The 20841-nt window shown below is 47.1% G+C and overlaps 1 protein-coding gene across 2 annotated transcripts in view; it reads right to left on the reverse strand.

Moving 5' to 3' along the window:
* Positions 1-20841, reverse strand: part of PAK3 (p21 (RAC1) activated kinase 3) — a 355050-nt gene that overhangs the window by 94716 nt on the left and 239493 nt on the right. The window lies entirely within an intron of this gene.

The following is a 20841-nucleotide window of genomic DNA, read 5'->3' on the forward strand; positions in this document are numbered from 1 at the left end:
CACCTGGGTCAGGATAAAACCTACAGCCGCCTGGTGACCCACTTCTTTTGGCCCAAAATGAGGAATGATGTACTCCAGCATTGCCGATCTTGCCCCACGTGCCAAGCCAGTGGAAAGAGCGGCCGCAAACTAAAAGCCCCCCTGCAACCGTTTCCCGTGGTCACCACCCCGTTCGAGAGGGTCGGGATAGACATTGTGGGGCCCCTAGACCCTCGTACAAAACAAGGACATCGGTTCATCCTGGTGCTAGTGGACCACGCCACCCGCTACCCCGAGGCTGTTCCCCTGCGAACCGTGACAGCCCCGGTAGTCGGCCGGGCCCTGATGGGGATCTTCTCCCATGTGGGCTTCCCCCGAGAAGTCGTCAGCGACAGAGGCACGAACTTTATTTCCAAATATATGAAGTCCCTCTGGCAACAGTGTGGGGTCACCTACCGATTCACGACCCCCTATCACCCTCAAGGAAACGGACTCGTTGAGCGGTTCAACCGCACGCTCAAAGGGATGATTGGGGGGTTGGAAGAGCCCCTCCGTCGCCAGTGGGATGTGCTGCTGCCGTGCCTCCTCTTCGCATATCGAGAGGTCCCCCAGAAGTCCCTCGGCTTCAGTCCGTTTGAATTACTGTATGGACATCCCGTACGGGGGCCTCTCAGTCTAGTCAAGGAAGGCTGGGAAATGCTCCCTCTAAAGAACCCTCCAGATGTCTTCAAATACCTCCTAACCCTCCGCAACCAGACCCGACAGTTCAGAGAGCTGGCAAAAGCAAACTTGGAGGCCAGTCAAGAGGACATGAAAAAGTGGTATGACCAGAATGCCTCCTCCATCGAATTTGAACCTGGGCAACAGGTATGGGTGATGTCCCCCACCGAACCCTGCGCCCTGCAAGACAAGTGGACGGGACCCTTCAAAGTAGTCGAGCGCAAGGGTCCTGTCACCTATCTCATCGACATGGAATCTTCACGGAACCCCCTCCGGGTCCTCCACGCTAATAGACTGAAACCCCACTTTGTGCGTTCAGAACTGAGCCTCCTGATGGCCACAGACAGTGGAGCCGAAGAAGACTCCGAACCCCTCCCTGACCTCCTACGGACTCGGGAGAAAGATGGCTCCGTGGATGGGGTCCGACTCTCGGAGGCCCTCACCCCGGAACAACGCCAAGACTGTCGAGACCTCCTGTTGCAGTTCGCCAGCCTGTTTTCCCTCACTCCAGGTGTCACTTCCTGGTGTGTGCACGACGTGGACACGGGGGACAGCCCCCCTATCCGCCACCGGGCCTACCGCGTACCAGATCGGGTACGGGCCTGCATCCAGGAAGAAGTAACCAAAATGCTCACGCTCGGGGTCATCGAGCCCTCCGACAGCCCCTGGGCCAGCCCAGTAGTGCTGGTCCCCAAAGCAGCCACTCCCGGCACCACACCGGAACTCCGGTTCTGCGTCGACTACCGGGGCTTGAATGCGGTCACCAGAACAGACGCACACCCCATCCCCCGGGCAGACGAACTAATCGACCGCATGGGAGCTGCCCGCTACCTCAGTATTTTCGACCTGACGGCGGGCTACTGGCAAATCGGCCTCACACCCCGGGCCCAAGAACGATCTGCATTTTCCACTCCTGATGGCCATTATCATTTCAGGGTCATGCCCTTCGGCATGAAGAATGCTCCAGCAACATTTCAGCGGCTCGTCAATCAGGTCTTGGCCGGGCTCGAAGGATTCAGCGCCGCCTACCTAGACGACATCGCTGTGTACAGCCACCATTGGTCCGAGCACCTCCACCACCTCCGAGCGGTGCTACAGGCCCTTCAGCGGGCTGGCCTCACGATCAAGGCCAGCAAATGCCAAATTGGCCAGGGGTCCGTAACCTACCTCGGACACCAGGTGGGAAGCGGCCGGGTGGCCCCTCTGCAGCTCAAGATTGCCGCCATCCGGTCCTGGCAGCCCCCCATCACCCAGACCGAGGTCCGCGCCTTTCTGGGACTCACGGGCTATTACAGACGGTTCGTAAAAGACTATGGTACCATAGTGGGGCCCCTCACAGAACTCACGTCCAAAAATCAACCCCAGAAGGTCAACTGGACCCCAGAGTGTCAAACAGCCTTCGAACAACTGAAGGCCGCCATGTGCTCCGCCCCTGTGCTCCAGGCCCCCGACTACAGCCGGGAATTCGTCGTCCAGACGGATGCCTCCGACCACGGCATTGGGGCGGTCCTGTCTCAAGTGAACACCGAAGGCCTTGATCAGCCAGTGGCCTTCATCAGCAGGCGACTCCTACCTCGAGAACAACGCTGGAGCACCATCGAGAGGGAGGCCTTCGCCGTGGTATGGGCCCTCAAAAAGCTCCGGCCCTACCTCTTTGGCACACACTTTCGGGTGCAGACCGACCATCGACCCCTGCAGTGGCTGATGCAGATGCGGGGGGAAAACCCGAAACTACTACGTTGGTCCATCTCCCTACAAGGAATGGACTTCACTGTTGAACACCGGCCTGGGCCAGATCACGCCAACGCGGATGGCCTGTCCCGCTTTTTCCGCCTCGACGAGGAGAATCCCCAAGAGGATGGGTGACTCTCCCCGCCTTCAGCTGGGGGGGACGCATGTTGGACAGGCCACATGAAGGGCCACTCCCCCTCTACCCGACCAGGCCCGAGCCCGGTCACTCAAGTGTCACCCACCACCACTTCACGTTTTCCGTCCCCTCCGGGACCCTTGCCTCTGAACATATCGACCTCGTGGGGCCGATCCACTACTGGCCCGCGCACCCAGCCTGGGCGCCATCTTTGGACACTCCGCCACGAGGCCGCGTGGCCCCCGATCGACCCCAACCCTGGGCCTGGCCAGGCCTCAGACATCCCGGCACCACCATCCACCCAGGAGGTGAGCGGACTACTTGGCAGGTCAATGGGAGGAAGAGGTGTCGATGGTTCTCCCCCGCCAGGTGCCGCTCGCCCACAACCTCCCCGGGCGCTGGCTCCACCCCCCTGCTGGGTGTCTGGACTCCCTCATCCCGGACCCCCCGACCTCCAAGTGCGAGGGTCCGGACATCAAAGGGCATCAGCCCTATAACTGGGGCAGCCCCAGAGCAGGAAGGCAGTTGTATCTTGGAGTCGAGAGACGCAGAGAAGAACTCATCCTTGACGGACTACTGGCGCTGCCGTAGCTCTGCCTTGCGCACATCGTCCTGCCTGTTGGCGCTGCCGCAACCTTCGTAATCCTTCATAGTCGTCGTCGTCGGGACCTGCTGGCGTGGCCGCGGACCGTTGTAACTACCATCTTCATCGGGACCTGCTGGCTCCGCCGCGGACCGTCGCTTCTTCCGTCCATCTCGGGACCTGCTGGCTCCGCCGCGGCCCGATCATCTAGAACGCCGAGCTCGAGGATTGAGAGCTATTTTCATCTATTGGTAACAAGACTGTCCCGCTACCCTTTTCCCAACCCAGAGACCAGAATCGAGGGGACCCCTGAGTCCAGACCTCCTTGTACCATTCTACCGTACCTAAAGAATTGCTATAAAGTATCGTTGAACCTTATCCTTGTGTGGTGTACGTCTGTGGGGGGGGAAGTTACTTGTCTGTACGATCGCTGGAGACGGCTCTCCCCGGAGACCTCTCCCCGTATCCTCGGCCGACCCTCCCGGTCCGTCTAACAGGCATTATGTGCAAAGTTTCTGCAAAGTAACACATTGTGAGATTTATGCAAAGGTGATGGCATTTAGAAATTTGCACTGGAGACGGACTCTCGAGTAATTAAGCTGGGCAAGAACTGTTAACTTACCTTCCTTGCGATGTAGAACAACGCTGAAACTTACTCAAAAACTGTTTTTTGTGCAAGCGTCACCGATGAGATCATCAGCACACAACTTTTTATAAATAGGGCAGTGTGCAATCTTTTACCCTTCATGCAACACAGCGCACAGAATTTGGACCAAGGTCATAAATCACAATTACAGTAGTCGCCGCCGCTGGCCCAGTAGTTTAAAAGTGCAAAGCCGGGAATAGCAGATGAATTTTGTATTTGAAAGACCTGGCAGACTGTTGCCTTCAAAGCGCGCTGTACTCAACACTAAGCCTGATTCCAAAATGGCATCGGAATTTGTAAAATACATTGGTTTAGGTCGGGGCTTGAGCTGTACATTGTGTGATCCAACAGTTAGATCACAATGTACAGCTCAAACCCGGACCTAAACAGTCACCGTTGTGATGGAGTAACCCGTTAACCCGTCCGCAGATATCTAAATCAGGCCCCGTAGTCTTTTAGGTTGTCATTTCAGGGGGGAAGGTGGAGGTCCATACCTTCAAAATATATCGCTGAACACTGGCCTGGTGCAAGGCAGGTTAGAAAATTAGCTGTGCAAATTTAGGTGTTCCCTCTAAAAATGGAAAGTTTTCTTGTGTGCAGACACTGCTAACCAAACTGGAAGTATGAGTCCGTTTTTGAAAATGAGAATCTAAAGTAGACGTTGGCACAGCTTACCTAGATATGTATCTACCAAACCACTCCAAGCTGGGATCTAAAAAAAGACAACTAATAGTATTAGGTTTTACATGGTTGCAAGCAGTTAGGTATTCGAAGCTGGTGTTAATTTTAATCCCTCTGTCATAATACATTGCAATTACAAAACATATATCAGTGAAAGTAACGCATCTGCTATTTTACCTCTCTGAATGAACTCATTTTTGTTTACCTGCATTTTTTACCAGCATGAGGGCACCACATGCTTTGGTGCAAAATGCAGTTAACTTAGACTTTATATACTGCAGTGGTACTTTCCTGCCTGGTAGCGATGGCCTTTGTACCATTTATATTGTATTATTTGGTAATTGCATCTTTTGTTAATTTTCCTAATGGTGACCTTGGCTTTATAACCTCAGCAGACGCTTTGTCCTCTTTCTATTTTCTAGTTAAGTTCGTAAGGGAGCTTTCCCCCAAACCCCCCCACTCCCCCACCCTCACCCCCCCTCCGATAGTACAACTTCTGCGTCGTAGGTTGGGGGAGAATTATTTTACGCAGGAGAAATAAAATGCCTCTCCTTCCGTAAATGTTTCCCTATATTCTTCAACCCCTGACCCAAAAGGAAAAGTGAGAACTGGACTGGTACCTTTAGAGACTAACGAACTGCCCCAAGCCTTTAACTAGACTCTCCATTAGAAAGGTAATGGGCTATCATGCGTTATTACTACCAATAAAGCTTTGTATATCAATTAAATGCCTCCTGGGTAATATGCTTTGTAGTTAAGGGAATATAAACCACTAATTTAGTGGAAGGGGAAAAATTGAGACAAAGGCAGAGATTGGTGGCTCTCACCTTTGTATTATAGCAGAACAGTCCCGTTAATGGTAAGAAAAATGACTTCCACAGTGTACTGCCCTAGTTTTACAGTGTAACGCTTAATAAGTTTGTAATTGCGCCTACCTTGAGCATTTCTTCTGTCTAAATTCCACTGTGCCGGACATACTTCTATATTGAACCTACTCCTACCGAGTTAGACCCGAAGGCGGGTGCTCCGTTGCATGGAGACATCCTATTTGGAATGCCATTTTTCCTTCGCTCCATCACTGTCTCCGATTCCATTTTGGGAGGCATTAGCAGACCAGTCTGTCGTCGCGCAGAGTGCCGGCCGCCCGCAGCCACAGCCCACAGAGAGACAGTACTGTACTGAGTACTGTAAAGCTGAGCAACACAGGGCAGCTGAGCAGGGCCAGGCCAGGCAAAAATAATGGTGGTCATCTCCACACTCCTCGACACGACGGGAGGGGCAGTGGGGTGAGCGCGCAGCGCGTAACGGGTGACGCTGGCTGGCTTACGCGGCGGCGAGAGGGCTGGCCAAAAATGTTACAGGGCCGTCATTGGTTGCGGCTGTGTGCACCGCGCACGGTACCACTGATTGACGGCCCTGTGAGCGGGGCACCCCAACATACAAAGCTATGACGTGATTGATTCAATTTCGGAACACAGTGCCCACCGACATGATTTAATTGTGCGCAGATAAATCAGAAGACGGCAGGTGACGCCGGGTCAAACTCAAACAGGTGTCAGTGTTAGTGTTGTCCTACATCCGTGACCGCAACGCACGGGCCTCGGCCGGGCCTCCTCAGTGCAGGAGTGAGTGCCGGCCCGCCCGCGCGGCCGCCGCCGCAAAAAAGGTGCCGCCTGGGGCGGACCGGACCGCCCCCCCCCCCCCTCCCCCGCCCCCCCCTAGCTACGCGGCTGTCGGGGACGCTGAATGCTGCCTCATTCACCCTACACTTTGCAGTGCTTATTTTGTAAAAAAACAAACACAAAAAAACGCCTGGGCCCTCCCTCGTTAGGAGGCCAGTGCAGCTTGCACCACACATTTTCCCTGCCAGCGTTGCCAATCATAGTACCAACACAACTACCATCACACTTCTACAAGTGTAACAATTTGTACTATTCCAGGCCGCCAAAAGCTATAAGAATTGTTCGGACAAGTATTTATTAGTAAGTTTCACTTTTACTGGACAAAATATCTAACTTTCCCTTAAATTGGTGCACCTTACCCCCACTCAACCATCTACTTCCAAGACTTTCCTTAACTGCGGGCACCACCCCCATTCCGCCATCTGTACGTAACGGAAGTCTTTCTCTACATCATGTGTGCATAGCCCCTCCGCCATTCACATGCGATCTTTCACTACCTTTTGTGCGCATCACCTCAATGTCACACTTTTTCTGCATCTCTTTCACCGTGTGCTGTGTGCATTCCAAATTCCCACCCCTCCACCATATATCCTTATATCTAAAAGTCTCAATACCTCACTGTGGCTCTCTCCTCCACCATCTGCACGTCTTTCATACCTCCTGTATGCATTCCACCCCTCCACCATGTATCTGCAAGTCTCATTACCTCTATGCAACTCCCTTACACCATATGTATCTGCAAGTATTTCATTACCTCCCTGTGCACCTCCCCTCCACCATCTGCATGTCTTCCCTTACCTTGTGTGCATCACCCCTCTCTACCCTCTACCTGCATGTCTTTCCTTACCTCATGTGCGTTGCCCCCTCCCCCCATCTATTTGGCTGTCCTTCATAACTTGTGTTTATCGCCACCCCCAATCACCTATCTTTCTGCAGGTCTTTCACTGCCTCCTGTGTGCACTGCACCCCTCCAGCATTTATTGGCATGTTTTTTTCACCGGTCTTGTGCATCACACCTGTCACATCTATGTGCATGTCCTTTATTGCATTCTGTGTGCATCACAATTCCCGACATTTGTGTGCATCTTATATTAGCTTCTGTGTGCATCACACCTCCTACAGGTGCATGCATGTCTTTCTTTCATTACTTCCTGTGTGCATCACAACTCCCGACATTTGTGTGCATTATATTAGCTTCTGTGTGCATCACACCTCCTACAGTTGCATGCATGTCTTTCTTTCATTACTTCCTGTGTGCATCACACCCCCCCCCCCACCATCTATCTGCTTGTCTTATATCTGCTTTGTGTATCACGCCTCCCACATCTATCCTCATGTCAACCATCACTCATTACTTCTGGGGTGATCTCACTGCCTTTTGCGTGACTATCTCCTTCCTCGCTATGTTGATTTCTCACCCCCTGGAACAGCTCTCTCTGATCCTGACATTTCTCCGTCTTCTGACACTTATTTCCAATTAACCTCTTTATTCGCTGCAGTCTTTCATTTGCTGCCTCATGTTACTGTCACTCTCTCCGCATTGTGACTTTTTAGCTCCACCAGGTGCATCTAAATCCTTGCATGTATTTTGTACTCTCTGATGTAAGTGTCTGTCCCTTCCCATCACGCCCCTCCCCCTTCTGACTGTCATCTCCCTGTGTCTCGTTAGCTATCCTCTGCTCCACCAGCCCGCTATGCTTGCCAGCTCATTCCTGTAAGAGCTGCAAGTCGGCGGCATGACGTCAGCTGCTCTGCCCCGTCTCCGGGGACGAGCCAGCGTCCCTGCATCGCAGGCTGGCAGGAGCCCGGCTCTGAAATAGCACGGGAGCAGCTCGCTGCAGAGCTGGTGGTCACCTGGGACAGGAGGGCACGGCTCTGCGTTGACTGGTGCGGGGGCAGGGGAAGACAACGAGAGGAAAAGAAGGCCGGCTAAGAGAGACTTGGAGATGCTCGAGGATGAACTGGTCTTGATCAGAAAAACACTGCTGGGACTTAGAGATGTAGACGCGAAGAAGCACCAACACTCCATGGTCGATGAGGGTTCCCTCCCAGTGTTGGGGAGCCAGGGGCGTAGCACAAGCCTGTGCAGTGTGGGGCCACAACCCTCCTAGGGGCCCCCCCGTTTCTCCTCTAACAATATTGACAAAGCCAATAGATCTTGCAAACATGTTGTACAGCTGAGTGGCCGCCGTGCAACATGACAGATGAAAGGGGGAAAAATGCAATGATGCGGCCTGCGGGGACTGATTCAGTCATTTACTCTGGACAGCCAAACTAGACTGCATCAATGGCGAATGAGTTACAAGAAGTGGTTAGCTTGGGGACAGGCAAGAACTTTTCTGTGACTATCACTGTGGAGTGCTGATAGTGCAACCTGTAGACTGCCTGACCTGAACATGGCCGTTATTTACCATCAAGAAGCAGTGTTCTACCTGGTCAGTCGGTGCCTGACCTGAACAGAACACCCCTATCGGCAAATGAAATACCCCTATTTCTCTTGGACGACCTGCACTGCGTTGTGGTACAACCCTTATTACATGCTCTTGCTTATGTGTGACTTAAGCACAAACAAAAGGCTTTCTACCTCGATATACTACAGTTTTAAGAGGACCATCTACGTGATAATGTTTTTATAAAATTCGAAACACATCTCATGATACATATGAAATAAGTTCATAGTGAAAGAGGAGCATGGAAGTAAATATTGTTTCGACCTTAGGTCCCACTGCATCTTCTGTCAGCCTAATAAGAAAACACAGAAAACAAAAGGTAATAAGGTGCAATTTTCTTTTGAGAAACAAAATCAAAAACTAAATTTTTATTTTTTTCTTCAAAAAGCACTTGCAAGAGCCTGTGGCTAGTAGAAGGACGCTGGCTGCAAACAAGAAGCTTTTCTAGGTCCATTATCCACAGCGGAGATAACACTGAAGCCTCAGAAGGAAGCAGGAAGTAGCAGGAAGCGCTGACTAATCAGAAGCAAGGAAATGAGAGTGATGTGGAAGACAACCAATGAGAAGTAACTGGTGGGTTCTGTGTTAATTATCGCTTTTGATGACAGCCCATGTGCACATGCCTCAGGTGAAACCTAAAGGCATCAGTGTCCCAGAGACTGTGCTTGACCCTAAGAGACTCTACAATACCGGAGCTCTGGATACGAATGAGTAATTCCTCTTCTTTGCACATTGTTTTCAGTCCACCCGAGGTCCACAGCACTGCCTCGTACTGCATGGCTTCCCCTGAAGTGTGGTTTTTGCTTGAGGCTTGCTATCCTTCTCACTCCAAATAACTGACTAATATCCACCACTGAAATTACTTTCATATTTCACCATACTAATTCACCACTAATCCTTTATGGGCTTCCGAAGCAGCGTGCTTCAACACCCCATCAGGGGTAACAAGCGCTATATAAATTCAAAACATTTTCCCTCCTCTATCCTTCTGCTATTATTTCGAATCCAAATAACTGACTAACCTATCCCCCGCTTAAAATGTCCTTGCATGTTTCACTATACTAATTTAACACTAATCCTCTATGGGTCCCGGAGTAGCGTGCTACTTGCCGAAAAAGCGCTTCAACGCCTCATCAGGGGTAGTAAGCGCTATATAAATGCAATTACAATACAATACATTGTGGCTTTGGTTTTTATTAGTTTGCATGGGCGGTGGCGTCCTAAAAATACTAGTTGGCCCAAGGTCCTTTGAGCTCCACTAAGGACCATTCGCTGCCCACTCAGATATCCTGTCCATCGTACTGAACTCCCCAAGTCTACAACCACACACCCACAGGTCCAGATGACTGAAGTAAACAACCACCACCTACACTGCAATCCCTGAGCTATGCACCAGCTATTTGCTGCTTGGGATGCTACTCTTTTGCCTGATGCATCTATTAGCTTGGACTCCTTATCAGGAGGAGGAGCTTCTCCTGTAGATAATGAGTTTGCTATTTTATGAGCGTTTGTGACTACAAGCGAGTCCAGAGGTACCTGTCCCTTGATAAATATTGGGTCCTTTGGGGCTGCCTTATATTTTTTATCAATTCTTGGGTTTAATACCCTAGCCCTCACAGGGTCTTTGAATATGTCTGCTGTGTGATTGAGAAGACCCTTTAGCATAGGTAGTGTTCCTGATGTTCTTTGTGCAGCAGGTAGCGTTTCTAAAGGGAAATCCTCTATTTGAGGTTCCGTATGTAAATCTACCTTATGGTATTTTGCTGCCCTATTAATCAGCTGTACAAAACCTGTATTATCATCAGGTGGTGAAGGTTTTGAGGGGTATAATTCTGGGTCGTTATCTGACCCTGCATCATAATTCTTCCATGGGTCTTCTTCATCTGGGATAGTGTCGTCATCCCCATGAGGTTCTCCCTCCCCTGTATCACTGTCTACATCTGTTTGAGGTGTAGATGGTCTTGGTGTAGAAGGTGGAAGAATAGCTGGTATAGTGTGAGGAATAGGAGAAGAGGGTGTGTCTCTAGGTCAAGGAGAAAGGGGAGGAGTTGTATTTGTCCCCATTGTTCTCTTTTTAGGAGGAAGAGCTTTGTCCTCTAGCTGTTCATTCTTCCTCTTTTTCGGTGATTTTGTCACCACTTTGCCAGCTTGCGGATCGATAAACAAAGTCTTTTGTTTTGGATCTGTCTGCTGCTCCTGTGTCGGTACCAAAGTTCTTGGTTCCGAAAGGTGCCTTTGCTTCTGACCGTCAGTGTTCTGTGTTTTCGGCACCGAGAATTTGCTCGATTCCGATTTTTTCGGTGTCGAGTAAGTCTTCGACGTCGAAGCATGTTTCGGTTTCGACATGGAATGTTTCGATGCCGAGCTTTCCTTTGTATGGAGCTTCGGTGTAGATGTCGAGGTCGACCGTTTCTCAGATCCGACATGGTGGGAGGCCGAGAGTTTCGGTTTCTGTTTCGGTTTCGTTGCCGGGCCCGAAGGCGGGGCGTCGGAAACTTTCTTCGGTAGTCTGACCGGGCTTAAAAGGCGGGGTCGGTACCACATGGAGTCGGTTTTTTGGTAAGGGGACGTCGTCACTCACTGTTTGTTGAACGTCTATTTCTTCGACGTCAGACTCGTCCACTTCCGACTCCGATTCGTCTTCATGTTCCTCTTCTTCTTCGAGGTGCTGGGCCTCGAACAGCTCCGGGATTGCCTCCGACGGCATTCTTGAAACCTCGTGTCTTCGGGCTCGACGGTTTCTAATCGTCGACTTGGAGGAGAATGCTGCGCAGGCTTCGCAGTCCCTGGATTCGTGTTCAGGCGATAGGCAGAGGTTGCACACCTCGTGTAGGTCCTTGTGTGGAAACTTAACACCACACGTTGGACATCTCTTAAATGGAGTAATTTCCATGGACTCCGGCTGGACTACGTCGAGAAAGGCCTCCCGGTCTCGTCGACGTAGAAGAAAATGTTTATTTTTGGAGTCGAAACGCGTCGGAATGGAAATGAAATCACGTTCAATAACAATACCATCGAATTGGAAAGGGAATACGCGCCGAAATATCACTTCTTCTCGAAGTCGATCTGGAGCGCTTCGATCCTCATCCGAACCCGATGGCGGAAAAAAACAATCTAAGGATGGAGCCGATGCCCATGCGCACTAGCACCCAAAGGAGGAGTCACCAGTCTCGTGACGACAAAAGACTTCTCCAAGAGAAAAACAAGTGCAATCATCCGAGCCCAACACCAGATGGCGATCTATTCATAAATGTACCATCTGCAGCCCATATGCCTCGAACCCAAAATTCCAGCAGGAACTGCATGAGGCAGAAGACGACCAGAGGGATTCAACTCCAATAATGGATGGGGAGGGCACATAGAGAGTGTGTAGACCTTCTGGGCAATAGTAGTGGTCTGATGCATTTGGAACACAGAGGACAAAAAATGAAAGCCCACACTACGGTTGATATTGCTACCTGGAGATGGCGAAGTGAACACAAATGTTTGTGTTCAAAGGAGTCTACGGGCCTCAGGAATTCATTAGCACCCTGGAGGCAGCAAATTGGAAACAAAACTTTGCAATGAGCTTGATGGGGGACCTTAGCTGGACGCACCTTACTTGCTTGGAGAATGGAAATGTAAAAAAAACATTATCTCACGGCTTGTACGCTAGTTTTGCTGAAGCTGTAGCCCATTTTACCCACCTTCGACTGTAGGTTTCCGGTTTCCGATTTATACCTAATATCCTAACCTTGCTGCCCCTGCTGTCAAGTGCTGGGTACCCTACAATTACTGTTGCTGCGTAGCATTAACTCACATTCCTTTACTACAGCAGTCCCAGCTAGACCCTGAATTATTTATTCTTCTTTCTTGGTAAGAACTACTAGTTTGAGTGTAGAAGACAACTGAGCTCCTGAAGCTGGAGCAGCAGATGAAAAGTGGCAAAAGCAAGAAGGTCTATGCCGGAACAGTCCATAATGTTACACCCCAAACACTACATCCGAGGATGCTGTGTTGAAACTGCACTTGGCTTTGTGGCCTTTTACATATATTTAGGTATTATCTGCATTGCTGCCAAGGGACCCCTGGTCATGTGTAGCATCTTCAGCTAGTTCCCTCCTTGAACCAACATCACTTTGCTGTAGTGCAGGCACAGTGTAACTTCACAGCCCAAGGGTGTTTTTCCCTCATAAGCTGAAGCCACCAGGAGGAAGGCACGATGAGTAAATTCACACCACTCCATCCCTTCTGAGATTCCCCCAAATAAAAAGCGCCTTTAAAGAGACACGTGGCTATTAGGAAGACCATTACAGAAATGCTAAGGTTTTCTCCCTAGTGGTCTCAAATCCTATGGGATATGACCAGCCAGTAATTTTGTAGAAATTCTAGGTTAGCATTTCCTATTGTAAATATGTTCCTGAAAGGACCGGCTCACAGCTATGAAGGGGAACAACCTGAGCATTGCGTTAAAGCCACTCTTGTCTGTAATCACTTTAATATCAAGCTTTTCAGGTGTTTCTCAGAAAAGTAAATTCTGGACACAAATCCAATGAGTAATATTTCTAGCTGGTATTTTACAGTACTTTAGTCCCCACATCCATCATTTCCCACCTACACCACTGTGCCTATTTTAAACCTATTCATGTTACTGAATGATGGTAAACGGAGGGGGACCTTTCTGTGATTCAGATTTGTGACCCGCCCTACAGATGGTGACACTTACCAAAAAACCTGGACCACTAACTATATCTCCCTCTGTGATATAGTGCAGACATTTTTTACATCCTATGTCTCAGAATAACATTAGGGATTTCATGTGGACTAATTGAAGTGGCCAGGACACACTGTTCCGGCTTTCATTGGCTGGTGTTTTTGGAATTATTTAAATTATCATTTATAATCTTGTGTGATTTCCTTTCTTTTCACCTTATCACCTTCACGCTCTTTTGACACCCTTTGCTATACTGCACGCTCTAATACGGGGCAATGTGTAAAAACTGTGAATTCATTTACTATACTTGAATATGACAATAGATTAAAAATATTGCATATAGATTTGGAGTTTGTTGCTGTTGCCTATTTTGTTTTCATCATTAATTGAGCAGGGCTGTTTAAATAATATATGCCTTTCAATTGAATAAGTTTTGGTTTATTGCTTGTTTGGAGAAATATATAGGTCTTGGACCGTTGTTTGTTTATATCAGTATTATACCCAGGTCCAGTACCTTTTGGGTTACCCCATTTCTTTAATGGCTACAGATGGTGTCAGCAGAATGTTAACTCACTGAGCCACCTGCCGCAACAGAAGAAAATCTAGCTCAACCTATTCTATCAAAAGCTATAACTTTCATGTGATCAGCGAAAATGTTCATTTTGTTCACTACAATGCGATTAAATACCGGACTCAATCAAAAACTTTGTTTCAGTTAATAAAAACCATAACAATCTTCCAAAGGACAATAATTTCCACTTCATAAAATTATTAAAATTGAATTTCATGTCAAAGTCTACAGCGTTATAAATAAATACCAGACTCAGATCGTAGTAGGAAATTACCCTTATCACAACGACGTCAAATTGCCATTATATTTGTGGGGACAAGCTTTAATGAAGTACTTATCAGAAATGCCAAAGCGCTAATCTAAACTGGCAAGGCGCTGCTCCACCAGAAATGAAAACGCAACTTATTGAAATGCAGAACAGCAAACATGCCTATTAAGCCCCTCGGCTGCTACAGCAAATGAAAAGCCAGAAATATGGGCCGGCAATGGTAATTCTTTGAAAGAGGAACAGCCCTCGCAATCTATCGGGAGTAAAAATGAGCGGGAAACGCCAGGGGGGAGGAGTACATACACTTTGCCAAGTCACAGTTGGATTGTGGGCAGATGTATCACTTTCACACTTGTAAAACCAAGTCAAGTCTTTTTATTGGACAGTTTGACCTTCACTCATGACATATAATATCCACTATTTATGCCACTAAGAGTTTAGAAATATTGGGCCTGTTCTATTAGCACACAACCTTCGACTTTGGTATACAAATAAATGTATAACGATATTTGCATGAATAATTGAGTGTATAGTATGCACCTCACGCTACCCAGTGGGACTCTCGGGACCGGTCATCAAACGTCACCTATAAGGAGTGCCTTTAAGACTTTTTTTTTTTTTTACAAAAGTCCAATCCAAACACGATAACTGAGCACAATCGTGTTACTGCTCAAATCAAATTAATTGTGTTACTGATTCTTGGAAAGACCCTCCCAGTGTTAATTACACAATCAAAAGAGAGAAGTTTGACTTAGAAGTTTTAAAAGGAAGGCATCATGTTCTATTTGGGTCTGAACACCCACACAGACCACAAAGTTGAGAGCAAGAAAACCATATCAGAAGGTGCAAAAAGATAGAAAAAGGCAACTCTTCATTTAGTGAGCTGTTTCCTACAGGATACCTACACCAGTGAACTGCTCCTATTTGCAGGCATGCTTCTACCATGTGTTTTCGGCGTTCGCGGGCGCATTGGTTTTGGACCTCATTGGTGCATATGGGCCAGAACCATTTGGCCTCATTTTGCAGGGTGTCCATGATACAGGTAGACTGTCCGTGATCCGCCAACACGGCTGACACGTCGAGCAGTTAGTGGAATATATCCAGGGTCGGACTGGTAAGGCGGGCACTCGAGCAATGCCCGAGGGGCCGGTATCCGAGTTGCAGCTGTGGGCTGCTTTCTTGTGCAGTTTCGGCGTTGTTACAAGGCCGCCACAGGCCCAGTGGGTGCCTGATTGGTTTTTCTGGAGTCAGAAGGTCATCCATTACGTCCCTTTTACCAATAGGATGGAGGTGTCACTCCCTTTCTCTCGCTGGGGCAGGGGGCCCAAGCAGAAGTGGCTTCACTTGTTTTCAGGTGTTTCACCAGTGTCAACTAATCCGTGCATTTGTTTTTGCCCCTCCCTCTTTTTTATAACATTTCGCCTAAGCAGTGTTTTGCTGGGCCAATTTTGAATCCCAATCCAGCGCTGAATATCCCATGGCCATCAAAGTCGGTTCACTAAAGTACCTCAAGTAGGGAAGGGTACATTGGGCACCCTCCTCATAACACACTAGGTTTGCCCCACTGTACCCTAGGGTACCTGTAATTATTGTCATTGTCTTTGGATATATTTCTATATACGCATTTAGGTGCAGGTGGAAGGTATTGTGGCAAGAAAGCTAGCAGACACTCCCGTAGATCATCTATCCGACTGTTCCACTCTCCAGTGCAGGATCTGAGAGGTGTGCTAATTTAAACAATGCGAACCCTTCTTTCCTTTCCAAACCCAGCTGTCCATCTTCTTGGCCTGTGCCTGGTATCTCAAATCCAAGTTGTGCAACAGATTAGTGAAACCCCCAGGACTCTTCTTACACCAATAAAATAATTTTGTTTTCCTGCTTTATGCACATTTCAAGTATTTCCTCCCTTTACATCAACTGGTCAACATCAAATGCACCCTTGCCTTTTGAAACGTCTCAGATTACAATTGGGAGAACCCCTTTATACCTCACAGAAGGCAGAAGTGAGGCAGGCCCCATGCACACTTTTTATTCTCTGAAATACCAACTCATTGAACAGTTATTCAGTAAGAAAATTCGCTTGCTCTATTATGAATTGTATGCTTTTTAGATCCATTTCAAAGTTCTACCACAGGCCTCAGTATTACTCAACTGAATCTGTCACATTTCAAACAGGTTGTAGCAGTTTTCCTTTATTGGTTAGAGGAATATTGTTCTTTTATTCTCAGTGCACAGATAGAGGAGGCCTGCTTGCTGGTTTTTCTTTTTTCTAATTCTTCATTTTTAGTCTGAGGTTCATGATCCACAATAGATGTTTAGTCTGTAGACCAGCTAGGTAGGGACTATTATGAAATGAAATGAATTCGTACTTGTATAGCGCACTTATACCCTGAGGTGTCTTGGCGCTGTACGCATACCGCTGTGGAACCCTTCCTGACTTTTCCCTGTGAAATGCCCACTCCAAGGTGAATCCAGGCAACCCAGCACTGTTGGGGCCGTTGGAGATTAAGCAAGCTATTGCCCAGAGTTGCAGAGTGGGACCCATGATTAGAATAGGCACCGGGGCGAGAATTATCAGGTCCGAGGAAATTGAGCCCAAGACCCGCCGAGGCGGGAATTGAACCCTGGTCCCGGGCCAGACCTCTGCATCAGGGTCTGCCGCTCTAACCATTATCAATCACTATCAATGGTGGTCTTGTAAACAATGCCCTTAAGGTGAAGCAGGAATTCAATTGGAGTCAAGAGGTCCATCAGAGAAGGGCTGATACGACTGCATTTCATCCTGAGGCATGCAGAATGCCTTTCAGCAGAGCCACTGTGGAGCTTGAGAGGCCATTGATCCGACGCTGCCTCTAGCCAGGTGAGGGTCTAAAGCGTTGTTGTAGTCATGTATGTATATGTGGAATATTCTATAGCACAAGGCGAGCGAAAAGGCGGAGAAAGGCTGTACATAGTCAAAGGCAAGGATAAATGCCAGTGAGTAGTAATAAAGGAAGCAGAGTTGTGGATCCTTGGGTCATGGAGGTATGTTCAAGAGGGTAAGCTGGTGCAATGCTACCTCAGTCTTCTTGATGATGTATTCCATGACAGGCAAAGGGTGTCGAGGAAGAATCTGAGTTACTTGGTACTGTTTGTAAGTTGTGAGTTGAAGCCATTAAGTTTCAGGTTGATGAGATAGGTTTGGACTAGTTTGTTGGTGTCAGCAAAGAGGAGGAACCCAATTTTGGCCGGGATGAGTTTCAGGGAAGGACTTATTATCTAGAGCTGATGATACTTTTATAGAGTTTTTTCTTGTCAGCATACTGGAGAATTGTAATGATGCAGTCAGTGAGTGGAATACAGAGGGGATCCAAGATGAGGTTGAAAATTATAGGACTCCGGATGGAGCACAGGTAATCGAGAGCTTATGGATATTGATACGCCCACCTGGATGAACTGATGGTTTGATAGTTAGAAGGAGCACCAGGATATGTTCAATAAATTCTTTGGACCTCACAGACCTTTTTGATATTTACCACATCAATGCACTCTTCATCATAGAACAAGAGTCACCCGGCTTCCTCAACACTGTAGGCATCGTTTGCAATCATGCTCGGCTTTCACAGGTGGAGGTCTTGCTATACCCGTTAAGTCCTCCTGGGCCTGCACCCTAGACTGCACCCTAGATGAACAAGCAGCCATCAAATCCTCATATCTCTTCCTAATCTCTACAACCAACTCCCACCTCATCTATAGACAATGGACAGAACAAAGATGAAATTTCTGAATCCCCACCCACTTTCTCCAGTTAACACAGAACCCACCCTCCTCAATAGACTTCACCCTTCCAAGAAACACAAACACTATGGAAATAAAAGGCACATTCCTCGCCTTTATCAACAGATTCAACATGTCAACAAACTAACCCGTACTAAGGATCAAATATGTCACAGGACTAGACCAATCTCATTGGCTCATTCATCTAGAAGTAATGCACCGATTACAAACAAAGTGATCCAGTTTTGCAATATTAATTTCCATGAAGAATTGGAGGCTCAGTATATGGTAAAATGTATTGAATTACAGTTTTTAAGGATCATGCATTTATCAACTGTGACCTCAATAGTCAATATTTTAACGGTAATACTGTATATTCCCTCAGCCATGATTAATCTGGGGCAAGTCTAGGGCATATGAAATAAACTTAACTTGTCTTAAATGTTCTAAAGTTCAGACTTAACAGAAAAAGGGGTGAAAATGGATGGATAGCCTAATCTGAAATACTTTGACCTATTAATATTTCTTTCACCTTAACACAATCATGTTCCAGAAGGCACATTCAACTACCATGCCTGCTCTTCATGCTGCCGAACCCAAAGTGTTTCCTATCTAGGGTAATTATGTGGCATACGCTATGTTAACTAACATTAATGATTTTTCCTCTTAGGCATTGAGACACTTTCTAAATAATTCAATATAAAAACCTCAGAAACTGTACGTCCATCATTCTAGTAAACAGTTAAAACACTACTTTAATTGAGTACAATTAAAATGTAGAACACTGCTGACTCAACTGACAGGCTATGCGGATGTTGGAAGTATACATTTTTCTTTGAGAAGTAGTCTTTTTCTCCCATGGCTGAGGAAGATAGTGTGAACATATATAAAATGTGCTCTCATTTCAGCTTCACAGCACTTTCCAAAACTTCTACGAGCAAATCATGAGGAAGCGGTTTTCACTCAAACATGGTTCATATATTTCCAGGAGCAGCAGTTTTTAGAGGGGAAATTCACCTTAGAACTCACTGCAATTCCTCAAATTAGTACAATACCACCAACAAATTATTTACATTGTGACTAAAATCTTAATGTTTGCTCCTTTTTGTGACTCTCAAAATCTGGCATTCACAAGTATGTATTTCTATAGGACGAACACAGCAGAGTATTTATAGCCAAAAAATCCAACAAGTATGCCTCCACATAACTAGTTGCATGACAGACACCATTAATTAATCAATTTTATGAATTTCACCACAAAGTTAAAGGGACAGATTTCTAGAAATATTATCCATGGGGTAGGACATTCACAGGTAGTTACTGGTCATTGTGGAGTAGGGCTCTATTGCTTTGACTCTACCCTGGTCAATAACTACCTACAAGTGCCCTTTCCCTTGAATAATATTGCTTAACTGAACACTGGAATCTTGGGAGCTCCACTGAAACCCGTGACTCAGTTTAACCCTTTGCTGCAGGGGTTATTTTCCCGCTGTGCTGGGGGGAGAAAGGCGCGCACGGCGCCCGCATGCTCATGACGAGCTAAGCTCGTCATGAGGTACGGCGCTCCTGTGCTCATGACGAGCTCAGCTCGTCAGGACAACACCCGTTCCCGTGGAACGCTCAGCACAGCAGGGGAATCATCCCCGCATGCGAGCGTTCCACGGCTCATGGCGAGCTGAGCCCGTCATGAGCATGGAAGGAGTTAAGGGTGGACCTGCTCGGACATTCCAATGCTTGTCTTTCAGATGCTCTTTGTTTATTTTAGAACCATCTACCCTCAGTGGGAGGAATGTTTTACTAGTATTCTAGTCCTTCTCTCTCTGGCTATAACAGTTGCTAAAGGCCCTCTCCCTTGTTACAGACCTGAATCGCACTTGAGTAGAGTACTTACAACAAAATTCATACCCCTTAGAAGTGGGCTATAATGCTATATTAGAACACTGAAATGTTGCGAGCTTCAGTGAAGTGGCAATTAAGAAGCTCATGGTCTATCATGTCTTCTATAGACCACCTACTCCAATATTTTATGCTAGTCTTTCGTTTTGTCTCACATTTTATCCTCAGTGGCTCAAATCTTCTAATAGCACGCCTCAGTATCCAACACGAAAAGAGGACCTTTAACCACCATTACGGCCCTCAAAACCAGGCTAGAATGCAATTTTATATTCTGGACTAATTTTTTTAATATACTCGTAAAGAGTTTCATAAAAAGGACTAGATGTTTTAATGTTTTGTTCAATATATTTTTCTCTTACCCACACCTGGGGTTTGTTTGAAATTGTTGCTTTAACACATGAAGCTGCATGTCTGTTTCTCGTCCATTACTTGGAGTGAAATGAAATATTCAACTCTCTTGCTGGAGTGGTTTAATCTCATAGCTTCTCCCTTTATATTTCCATATTCAGAAACGACACCAAAAAAAGTACTATCAAATGCGAGGATGTGTTTGATGGACGTGGGACACACAGCTCCTTAACATGCACAGAGTAACTGACGACTGGGAAAAAATGAAATTATGGGGATACAAGAAATGTACAAGCCTTCAGTACTCCGTGCTGACAATGCAGCTTCATCAACTACGATCTAATATACTGTAATTATGATAATATAATTAATCTGGGTAATGCAACGACTCGACTAGCACTCTAACAACTTTGAAGACATGACCGCATTAACATACGACCTTTGTATACAGCATTTTTATAACAGCACATTACCTCACTAAACCCATTCTGCATCTCACATCCATTACATATATTACATTTTCTATTTCCATTATCAATATTTCAGGACAGTTACTTAGTAATTAGACTTAATGAGTTTGCAATATTGATGTACACCATTAAACCTTTAACTTGGTGCACATAATTTAATATCAATTCTAATATAGCCAGCTGCTGGGGCTATACTAGTTGTTAAAGGCCTTGAGCCCGAGTTATGGGCCC

The sequence above is a fragment of the Lissotriton vulgaris genome, chromosome 4_1, assembly GCF_964263255.1.
Source record: "Lissotriton vulgaris chromosome 4_1, aLisVul1.2, whole genome shotgun sequence".
NCBI lineage: Eukaryota > Metazoa > Chordata > Amphibia > Caudata > Salamandridae > Lissotriton > Lissotriton vulgaris.